The sequence below is a fragment of the Peromyscus californicus genome, unplaced genomic scaffold (genome assembly GCF_007827085.1).
Source record: "Peromyscus californicus insignis strain IS unplaced genomic scaffold, ASM782708v3 Scaffold_3__1_contigs__length_106647218, whole genome shotgun sequence".
NCBI lineage: Eukaryota > Metazoa > Chordata > Mammalia > Rodentia > Cricetidae > Peromyscus > Peromyscus californicus.
The window spans coordinates 16,452,021-16,462,752 of NW_026294551.1; the positions used below are offsets into that span (position 1 = coordinate 16,452,021).

At 40.9% G+C, this 10,732-nt stretch overlaps 1 protein-coding gene across 4 annotated transcripts in view; it reads right to left on the minus strand.

Annotated features, from left to right (window-relative positions):
* Ddx42 (DEAD-box helicase 42) overlaps positions 1–10,278 on the minus strand; it is a 46,591-nt gene extending 36,313 nt beyond the window's left edge. Inside the window, exons 1-2 of one of the 4 annotated variants that reach the window (XM_052758730.1) lie at positions 10,105–10,278; positions 2,298–2,360 (exon numbers count right to left, since the gene is read on the minus strand). The gene's annotated coding sequence lies outside the window, so the exon portion shown is untranslated. The remainder of the gene's footprint in view (positions 1–2,297; positions 2,361–10,104) is intronic. The other 3 variants (XM_052758734.1, XM_052758731.1, XM_052758732.1) reach the window with 3 other exon arrangements.
* Between the last annotated feature and the right edge of the window lie 454 nt (positions 10,279–10,732).

Genomic DNA, 10,732 nt, shown 5'->3' on the forward strand with positions numbered 1-10,732 from the left:
GTCTCTGATAATACATTAGACAGTCTGAAAAAGGAACTGCCAAATGATAGATATTCCCAAGACTGTGTATGAGCTGATTAGACTCTTGTGCAAATGCTAGATTTGAGGAGATTTAAAGAAGCAATAGTCTCATATGACATCCACTCATCTTTCGTGAAGCAGATGTTAAACTCATGGTCAACTTGTAATGGAATTATCCCTCAAGACTGGAGACATTTGGTTACAGCCATCTTAGAGGCTGGTCCCCAATTACAGTGGAGGACCTGATAGAAGGATGAGGCTAAGACCATTGAACAACAAAGTAGAGCTAGAGGTATGAAAATTTCCCAAGATCAAGTTCTTGGAGAAGCTGATATACAAAGATAATCTTTATATGACCACACCCTAGCTTTATGTGCATGGCAGCCTTGAATGCTTAGGATAGAATTAAAGAAGTAGGAAAGAAAACTGAGTCATTTACTAAAGTTATACAGGGTCCATAAGAAACCTTCACTAATTTCTTACAAACACTGACTTCAGCAGTAAATAGAATGATACCAAATTCAGAAGCTAGGCAGATAATCACTGAATCTCTATGCAAAAGGGTAATTAGGCCATTAATGGCAAGATCTTAGAGGAATGGATCTGAGATACAATTAATATTGAATCTCATGATCATGATGATGCTTGGATAGGAGAGGTGATTTCCAGAGGTTTGAAGAAAAATAGTAATGTCAGATGTTTCAATTGAAGTAAACAAGGTTACCTAAAAAGGGACTGTAAACAGGGCATTCCTAGAAACAATGTTTTCTCAAGGAATAATCCCAACAGAACGCCCCTCCCTTCTGGATTATGCAGAAGGTGTGGCAAAGGCACACACTGGACTAAGAACATAGATCAATAAGGGGCAGTCAAGGTAATCCTTTGCCGTGGGAAACTCCCTGAGGGACCTCTCATAGGCCCCCATGTCAAATTCTGTTCAGTCCTCTCTCATAGGCCCCCATGTCAAATTCTGTTCAGTCCTTTCCTGTCACAGTGGAAGAAACTCCTCAGAGCAATTAAAGAACCTAATACCTATTGCAAAAAACCATACTGCTCTGGATGATAGAACACCTTTAGAAAATAAAACAAAAATTTAAGGACAACCATAAATCAAAATTGATAAAGATTAGATTTGGACAATCCCCAAAGTTAGGGTTGGGAAAGGTTTTGTTTTTGTCTTTTCAGGAAAATAAAAACAACCATCCTGAGGAATTTAAAGACCTTTGGACAAATAAACATCCAAAGAAGAGAGAACTGCCTGGAAAAAAAATTACCAAGAAAAGAATAATCTGACCTAATGCAATCTCTGAAGTTTCCAAAAAGATGGGACCCCACTACGATACCATCAGGACAATGATAACACCATTAAGCTGACAAACACCATCCAAAGATAGGCTTTGGACTACAAACTGCTCAGGACAATATTGAGATGGCTAGCTGAGATGATACAGCCTCACAGACTACTCCAATCAGGACTTGATCATAATCTTAAATTTTCTTTGTATCCCCATAAGACTATCAGCACCCCCAATCATCAGGAAACAGCCTAGAAAACTATGCCCACTTCCAAAAAAATTATGGATGCTTGTCTTTGTTTAGAGCTTGGGTAAAAATTGTTATTAGTCATAGTCAATCTCTTTCTAAAAGAAGAAAGGGGGATATGATATAGAAATGTATTATATAGAAATAACAGAATAAAAAGGTAGATTATTGAATCTACTCTGAAAAGAAAAAAGGGAGAATATGAATATAAGATAAAAAGGTAGATTACTGAATCTACTTTTAAAAAGCTACTACTAGTCTTAAATATTTTACATTGGATTGGATTTTTGTATATTGATACAAATTTGAGATTAATCTGTCAGAACATTCTGTGCATACATTTCTACTCTTGTTCAAGGTATTTTACCTATACAGCTCATTTAACAATGTAACGCAAATTGCTGGTCCTTGAAAGTTATTACTGCCAACTAATTAGGATATAAAGAAATGTAAGTTAGCAGTTAGTCATTAAAATCAAACTTGCAGTCAGGTTAGGTATGTTATCAAGGTCAAACAGATATATTTTAGATAGATAGGTCATCTTCAAACACTTCAGAGATCTACAGAACATGGCATTTAAGATGTTTTAATAACATTCTTTTTTTTTTAATGACTATGAGACACATCTGCTCCTGGCAGCATCAATCTACCTCAGAGAAGATGATGGCATCATCAACATGGAGTTTACTTTCTTTGTAGCAAAAGTTAGCCACTGGGCAAGAAAATGGTCTTACCTTGACTGCTGACAGTATGCTGTCCAAAATGGGACAAGCAGGACACAAAAGGACTGCCGAACTCTGCCAAGAAAAAGTAGGGCAGCCCTTCAGAAAATCCCGCTTTACAGATGAGTCTGTCAGATAAGCTAGGCCTGTAGGCCAAAGATGGATACCCCAACATTGCAGAGGAACCTTGGGTGACTGTCCAGGCAGCCAGCTGTATCTGTCATTTCTCACATTTTTTGGAAGTTGCTTGTTTGCACTTCCTGCTTACTCAGTCAATATTATTTCCTTCTTGGGTCTCTGAGGGAGTTGAAGATTAGATATTTATAGTTATAGTTTTCCTTGTTAACAAACTCAGAAAAGAAATTCACTAAGAGGTGTAAAGTGTATAAGTTTGAAAGACATCAAAAGATAAGTTTTCGGTTGGTAATACAAGGTAGAATAGAATGCGAATTAGGTACAACACTTTGGACTCACCAAAATACGATAAATAATGGAGTATTTTCTCTCAATCTGTCAAATGTTAATGGACTGGCGATTGTTAATGTAATTCTTGACTGTATATATTGTATGTACTTATTGTATATAGTTTTTCTTACATTAGTTATAACCTTTTATTATTTTAGACAAAGAAGGGGAAATGTGGTATTTTGTTGTACACTAATAAAATCTGCCTGAAGATCAGAGGACAGAACAAGCCACTAGATTAAACATAGAGGCCAAGTAGTGGTGGCACACACCTTTAATCCTAGCACTTGGGAGCAAAGAGCCGTCTGGATCTCTGTGAGTTCAAAGACACCCTGGACTACATGAGACTGACTCAGTCTAGGAGAGAAAAAGAGCCAGGCAGTGGTGGTGCACACCTTTAATCCCAGTATTTGGAAGTCACATGCCTTTAATCTCAACATTAGGAAGGTTGAGTTGAGACAGGAAGTGATGGCTGGGAGGAGAAAGGTACATAAGGCATTAGGAGAGTTCCAGTGTGACAGAACTGAAGGCTTTTCAGGTTGAGGAGTCCTAGAGGTAAGACATGGCAGTGGCTTGTTCCTTTGTCTCTCTGATCTTTCAGCATTTACCCCAATATCAAGCTCTGGGTTTTTATTATAAGACCTTTAGAAATTTGAGCAACACACATGCACGCACAAACATGCACACACACTTTCCCTTGATTTATAATTGGCCTACTATACTATTCTTCCCACCAAGCTAGAAAACATGTATCAAACAGCTCTGAAATCTCACCTCTGCCTCCACAAATACTTCTCAAATTGATTACAGAAAAGAAAACGGAACCATTCTGAAGTTTCAGGGCATATATTTACCACATGGCTTCCTATACTCAGGTAAACTTCACTAAAAACAAACTCAACAACAAATCCAGTTTTAAAAATAGGTAAGGGGGAGCTGGGCAGTGGTAGCACATGCTTTTAATCCCAGCACTTGGGAGGCATAGGTAGGGGATGGATCTCTGTGAGTTAGAAGCGAGTGTAGTCTGCATAGTGAGTTTCAGGACAGCCAAGGCTATACAGAGAAACCTTATCTCAAAAAACAAACAAAAAGGTAAGAGGAGAAGGCTGGAGAGATGGCCCAGAGGTTAAGAGTACTTGCTGCTCTTACAGAGAAGCCAGCCAGGTTTGATTCCCAGCACCACAGGGTGGCTCACAATTGTCACAACAGTTCCAGGGGATCTAATGCCCTCTTCTGGCTCTGCTGGAAGCAGGCATGTACACGGTGCACACATATACGTGCAGGCAAAACATTCATATACATTAAAAAACAAAAACAAAACCCAAAAAACTTTTTACATGGGTAAAAGACCTGAATAGATTTCTCTAAAGACAACATATAACTGGTCAGTAAACCACGTGGAAAGCAAGCCAGGCATGGTGGTGCACACACGCAAAGTCAATACTCAAGAGGCTCAAGTAGGAGGATCTCAAATATGTCACAAACAACGAAGGAAATGTAAATCAAAACCACAATGAGATATCATTTCATATCAATTAGGATGGCAACTATTAAAAAACAGTGGGCTATCTCACAATGCCTCAAGCAAATACCCCAGAAAACAGCTTTTTAAGAAGATATCCTTAGCTGGGTGTGGTGGCCCATGGGATCTCTGAGTTCAGGGCCAGCCTGGTCTACAGAATGAGTTCCAGGCCAGCCAAGAATACACAGAGACCCTGTCTCTTGAAAAACAAAAACAAAAACAAAACAAAATCCTTGAAAGCAAAGAAACCCTTTGCTCTTGCCAAAGCAAAAGCTTTAAAGGCCAAAGCAGTACTGAAAGATGCTTAAAGCCACAAAATAAGTAAGTAAAAACAGATTAGCACATCACCTACTTTCTGATTGTCCCCAAGACAGTACCACTCTAGAAGCAACATAAGTATCCTTAGAAAAGTGCTCTCAAGAGAAACAAGCTTCATCATTATGCTATCAATTCCCCCTGCACAGTTGCCACGAGGAAGACAGAAGACAATTTGTTGTATTCACCGTGGATCATCAAGGCTGAAAGGCAACTCTACCACACCCTCTACAGACTCATCAGGCCTGATCAAGAAAAGGCATATTCAGGTCTTTATTACGCTGTCAACAAAAAGTGGAATCATCTAAATTAAGTCTAGGGATTGAGAATATAACTCTGGTAAAGTGAAGGTTAGCAGAGATGTAGGGAAACTGGAACCTTTGCACATTGCTGGTAGAATGTAAAATGGCTGAGTAACTGGAAACTAGTATTCCTCTTTAAAAAGATCAAGAAAGGCCAGGCGGTGGTGGCGCACACCTTTAATCCCAGTACTCGGAGGCAGAGTCAGGCGGATCTCTGTGAGTTCCAGGCCAGCCTAGGCTACCAAGTGAGTCCCCGCCTCCCCCCCACCAAAAAAAAAAAAAAAAAAAAAAAAAGACCTATCACTGGGGTTGGGGATTTAGCTCAGTGGTAGAGCGCTTGCCTAGCAAGTACAAGGCCCTAGGTTTGGTCCTCAGCTCCAAAAAAAAAAAAAAAAAAAAGATCAAGAAAGACCAACAAGATAGCTCAGTGGGTAAGAGTACTTGCCAAGTCTGAAAACCTGAGTTCATTCCTTGGGATCTACAAGGTGGAAAGAGAACCAACTCCTCCAAGTTGTCTTCTAAACACACAATAAATAGACATATTTTTAAATTATTTTACTTTAGCAATATTAAATGTATGCACTTACACACCACCAAAACAAACAACAAACAAATCTATGACAGAATTAGGGGGGAAAATCCACAAATATTTATTCTGGTTGGAATTCTGTCAATAAATGTTTTGGTTGTTTTTTTTTTTTTTTTTGTTTTTTTGTTTTTCGAGACAGGGTTTCTCTGTGTAGCTTTGTGCCTTTCCTGGGACTCACTTGGTAGCCCAGGCTGGCCTCGAACTCACAGAGATCCGCCTGGCTCTGCCTCCCGAGTGCTGGGATTAAAGGCGTGCGCCACCACTGCCCGGCGTGTTTTGGTTTTTTATTTGTTTTTTTATTAACTAAAAGAAGACAGAATTGGCATATAATCCAGCAGTTCCACTACTGGATATACATCCCCCTAAAAAACGAAAACAAATTTCACTCACATTCACCGCAACATTAATAGCAATAGGGAAAAGGTAGCAACCACCCAAGTGTTCACCGACAGACGAAGGGTTAGACAAAATATGTTACACACATACATACAACAGAATATTACTTGGGTTTAAAAGAAAATTCCAGACAAGCTATACAGTTCAGTGGTGTGGCACTTGTGAGGCATATGTGAGGCCCTAGATTTCATTCCAAGCACTGAAAGAAAAACAAACAAAAACCTTTTAAAAACTAAAACACCTAATTTGAAAAGAATAAATCCATATAGCAGAATCAACTCAAGCTAGATCTTAGTAATAGTATCCACTGCTTCATACTGACCACTACCAATTTCTGATCTGTGCTTCCCCTAACACTAAGTACATGCCCTTCTTTCTATCTTTACCTCCACTACTGCAACACTCTGTAACAAGTCTGATAGTTATCAAGCCCCACATCACTACTAGAGTGATCATTATAGCAAAATATATGGAGTGCTTATTTTGTGCTTATTTTTTTTAGGTTCAGAGGATATAGTCATAGAATCAAAAAGCTCCCAGGGAATTCAATGTGGTCTATGAGAGAGGAAAAAATGAAACCATTCCATTTCAGACAGTAAAAATACTAGGAAATGAAAGCAAGCAGGGTAAGAGCTAAGCTACTGCAAATACAAGTCAGAGGACTCACTGAGATAAATGCCACTTACCAGGGCAATAGTTTCCAAACTGTTTCAAGAATGTCTGTTGCGAGGAAATATTTTACTGTTTTAAAATAACCCTGGACTTTTGAATTATAACCTGTTTTTATGTTCCAAAAAAAAAAAAAAAAAAAAAAAAAAAAAAGATAAAAAAAGAATGTCTGTTGTACTGGAAAAATCATGTGATATACATCTAGAAGCTCCATCTATAACTAGCAAACATTCCATAATACATAAAAAAAAGTGACTTTTATGTATAAAATGAAGTAAAAATGAGACCAAACTGAGAACAAAATGCATTTCTACACCCTTTGGCAGAATAGCATTGTGTCTGCTAACACTGTTAACCAATGCACTCACTGTTCTACTTTGCTAAGATACCTTCCAAAAACCAATTATACTTCTGTCACTCCCTTCAATTTGGTGGCTTTTCACTGTCAGACTGGAATCAGGCATTGAATTGTGGCAGTAAATGACTTTAACCACTCACATTACCTGGAGTTTCTGCACATGCAGTTTCCAAAGAAAACCAAGCAGTCTGGTATAGAGTTCTTACCATTCCTCAGACTGCCACCCACTAAATCTGTTATTGACCTACTAAGGTCCTTTCTACCTGTACAGCCCATTTAAATACCAATTCTAGAGCATCAACATGAATAGGATTTCTCTAAAAAGTGGCATTTCTGTCAAATTCCTCTGGTCTGTAAACACCTGACACTTCTTATTTGTGTTATTTCTTAAACACTATACATTTTGGATAAATGAATGAATACTTATCTTTAATCTCTCAGGTTTTTAGGAGCAAACACTTATTATTCATATGCTTAATATACAGTCTAAAGAGGAGCTACAACTTGAGTGAGGAGGATAAATAAAGATGGTACAAAGTCTTACTTGGTGTCTGGGTACCAAAATGTGATGGTTTAAGAAATCTTTACAGAATTGTAAAATAACACCAGCTGGCTATATTCAAGTTCTTTCACTAATAACATGAATCTCAAAGATGTTATTTAGCTCTCTGAGCTTTAGAGTTTCCATTTGCAAAATAGTGAGAATTATCACATACCTTAAAACCTGAAGTAAAAAGGTGAGTTAAAGGGGGAAAAAGTATGGTGACACATGCCTATAAATTCAGCACCCAAGGGGCTGACAGGGAGGATCCTGTGAGTTAAAGACTGGGCTAACAGTGAGTTCTAGACCAACGTCGTCTAAAGAATGGGACTATCCCAAACTCAATAAATAAAAATCAAAGTAATACATTTAATGAAGCAGCATGGTAACATAGTGCTCAATACACATTTACAGACATGTTTATCATTTCTCCAGAAATCAATCTCTCCATTGGTAAATTGATAATATCAGCTCTCTTAACTCAGATTCACATTTAAGGGTTACACAGCACTCAAGATATCAAGATCACTGAGTCCACAAGTGGGGTAAGTTTCATAAGAGAGCCACAATGACAGCTGGTTATTGTCTACTCTACCCAATAATTTGCTTTGGGAACATCTTACACACTGTGTAGCCAGTTAGTTTCTTTAATGGTTTAAAGGGAAATTGTAACACAATAGTAAACAGCTATATTCAAATTTTATTTTTGTCACCTTCTTTAAGGTAACAAAAAGCTGTACAAAAATCACGAATTTCATCACACTCCAAACCTAGAAAAATCGAGTGAGTGCTAGGTGAGTTATTTTAGAAGCACTCCTTTCCTATCAGTTTTGTTTTTCTTTATTTCTTTTTCTTTTCTTTCTTTTTTTTTGGGGGGGGGGTTTGAGACAGGGTTTCTCTGTGTAGCTTTGGAGCCTGTCCTGGAACTCGCTTTGTAGACCAGGATGGCCTCGAACTCACAAAGATCCACCTACCTCTGCCTCCTGAGTGCTGGGATTAAAGGTGTGCGCCACCACCGCCCAGCTTCCTATCAGTTTTAATGAAACTAAGGACAACTATGAAATTGACAGAACACAAATTTGAAGGTTATCACAATCTAAAAAATTACAGTGAAATGGAATTGTTGCAATGTAAGTCAAAATTATCACTCCTCTGCTCAGACAGCCCCCATTCCATGCAGAGTGCAGATATAGTCTTCAAGGCCCTGGCTGTTCTGTTTGCCTCTCTCCTTCGCTGGCCTTATCTCCTATAATTCCTTCATTTGCTAAATGCTACAAACACACTGTTCCTCTAACAGGACCAGCTCTGTTCCCTTCAAGGCCTTTATGATTGCTGTTCCCTTGCTCAGAACATTCAAAGGAATGGTAGACTTCCCATCATCTTTTAGCCTGCTTAAATATCATTAGTGTACCTGAAGTGGTTCCCCTGACCACTCTCTTTTGCAAACTGCAGTTTCTCTCAAGCCTCCTTTGCAGGTGCACTGTATGTATCCTGTAACATACAGGGTAACATAATTTTTTCTCTTATTGCTCATCAGAAACTTTCATAAAGGGACTGGTGAAATGGTTCGGTGGGTAAAGGTGCTTGACACCAAGCCTGATCTGAGTGCAAGCCTCAGGACCCACAGGTTGGCCTCTGACCTCTACAGGAGGGTATGGTACACATACATAAATAAATACGTGTAAAAAATGTATTTAAAGAAAATATCATGAGGGCAGATTTATTAATACTTAAGCAGTGCAAGAGAGAACAGGCACAGAGGCAACGATTAAATTCGTTTTAATGCATCACATTAGGCCATGTAATTCTTCTTCTAGGTAAAGGAAAATAATATTTTCACCACTGGAAGAATAAATGTCTGTGTCAAACACTGCTCACGTCCTACCTGCCCAGAACAGGACTGGGCTCTACAAAGTTTAAGCAAATTAAAACACAGTCCCTGCCGTTCGGGAGGTATGTGTAGGGAATAATAGAGAAATACTATTTATAGAAAAATAAAAATACGTAGGGAAGCCACAGGAAACCGACACGACAGCCTAAAGGAGTAGGGGCAAAGAGCGAAAACGCTAAAATGACAGAAAAGCTTACACATGCCTCTCAACTCTGATTAGTATAATTTGTCCTTACGGTTCTGGGACGTGCTTGCAATCCATATATACTATTTACTCACATCAGGTAGGCCGCAAAAAGTTTGTAACTATGGTGATGCCAATCATGATCTACTCAAGGTTTCACAAAGATCAATGACTTCTACAGCCCTCTATGTCAACTTCCGCTACCGAGAACCCCTTATTTGTGGGCCTGCGGGCTCAACCGCTACCTACAGGGATCAACACCCTCCCACTGGCGCTCACAGCCTAGGAGCCCAGCACCCTGAAAATCCCTTCCTGTGGCCCAGCAGGCACCGCCTCCGGAAAGCCGCCAAGTGGGCCCCGATCAGACCTGCGAGGAGCCGAGCCGAGGGAAGGGAACGCAGCTCGGGAGGGCCTCCCTCGGGGCTCCAGCCAGCGCACCTGTCTCTCCCCGGACCCCCGCAGCCGCCCGGGGGCCGAGGCTCCGCCGATTCTTTGTTAAGCGAGGCCGCGGTTCCTCCGCCCTCGCCAGGCCCCAGTTACCTCCCGTGCCCCCGGGGCTAGCGGCCCCGCGTCCCGAAAGCCCTTACCACAAACCTGCTGCTGCGGCTCCAGATGCTGCTGCGACTGCGGTCGGCGCGAAAGAACCCCACGGCCCTGAGTACGCGCGGAGCGGGGCCGCGTCCAGCAGCGCTCCTCCTCCTCCGCCCCCTTCGCCGCCGCCTCACGGCCCGTTGCTGACTGGAGGGGGAGGGGGACGCGCATCTGACATGCGCGCCGAGGAGGGCGCGAGCCGAAGGGTGTGGCTTGGGGCTACGGCTCCCGAAAGGCGCCAATTACGCCCGCCCTTCAGATTCCGGAATACGTCAGAGGCGCGTCACACACTCTGGACAGGCACCTGGTTCTGGATGAAGACTGTTTATGGCTCATGTTAAGAGAGTAGATCTGGGCCGAGCGGTGGTGGGATTCAACCCAGGACTCAGGAGGCAGAGGCAGGCGGATCTCTGAGTTCAGGGCCAGCCTGGTCTACAGAGCGAGTTCCAGGACAGCCACGGCTACACAGAGAAACCCTGTCTTGGAAAAAAAAAAAAAATAATAGATCTGGGATGAAGAGAGCGGAAGTGACAAGGCACTGCTCAAAAAAATCCAAGATCAAAGGAAGTTGACCGGAAATGTTATTTACATAAGAATGTGGACCCTCCCTTAGCTCCTGTCCCT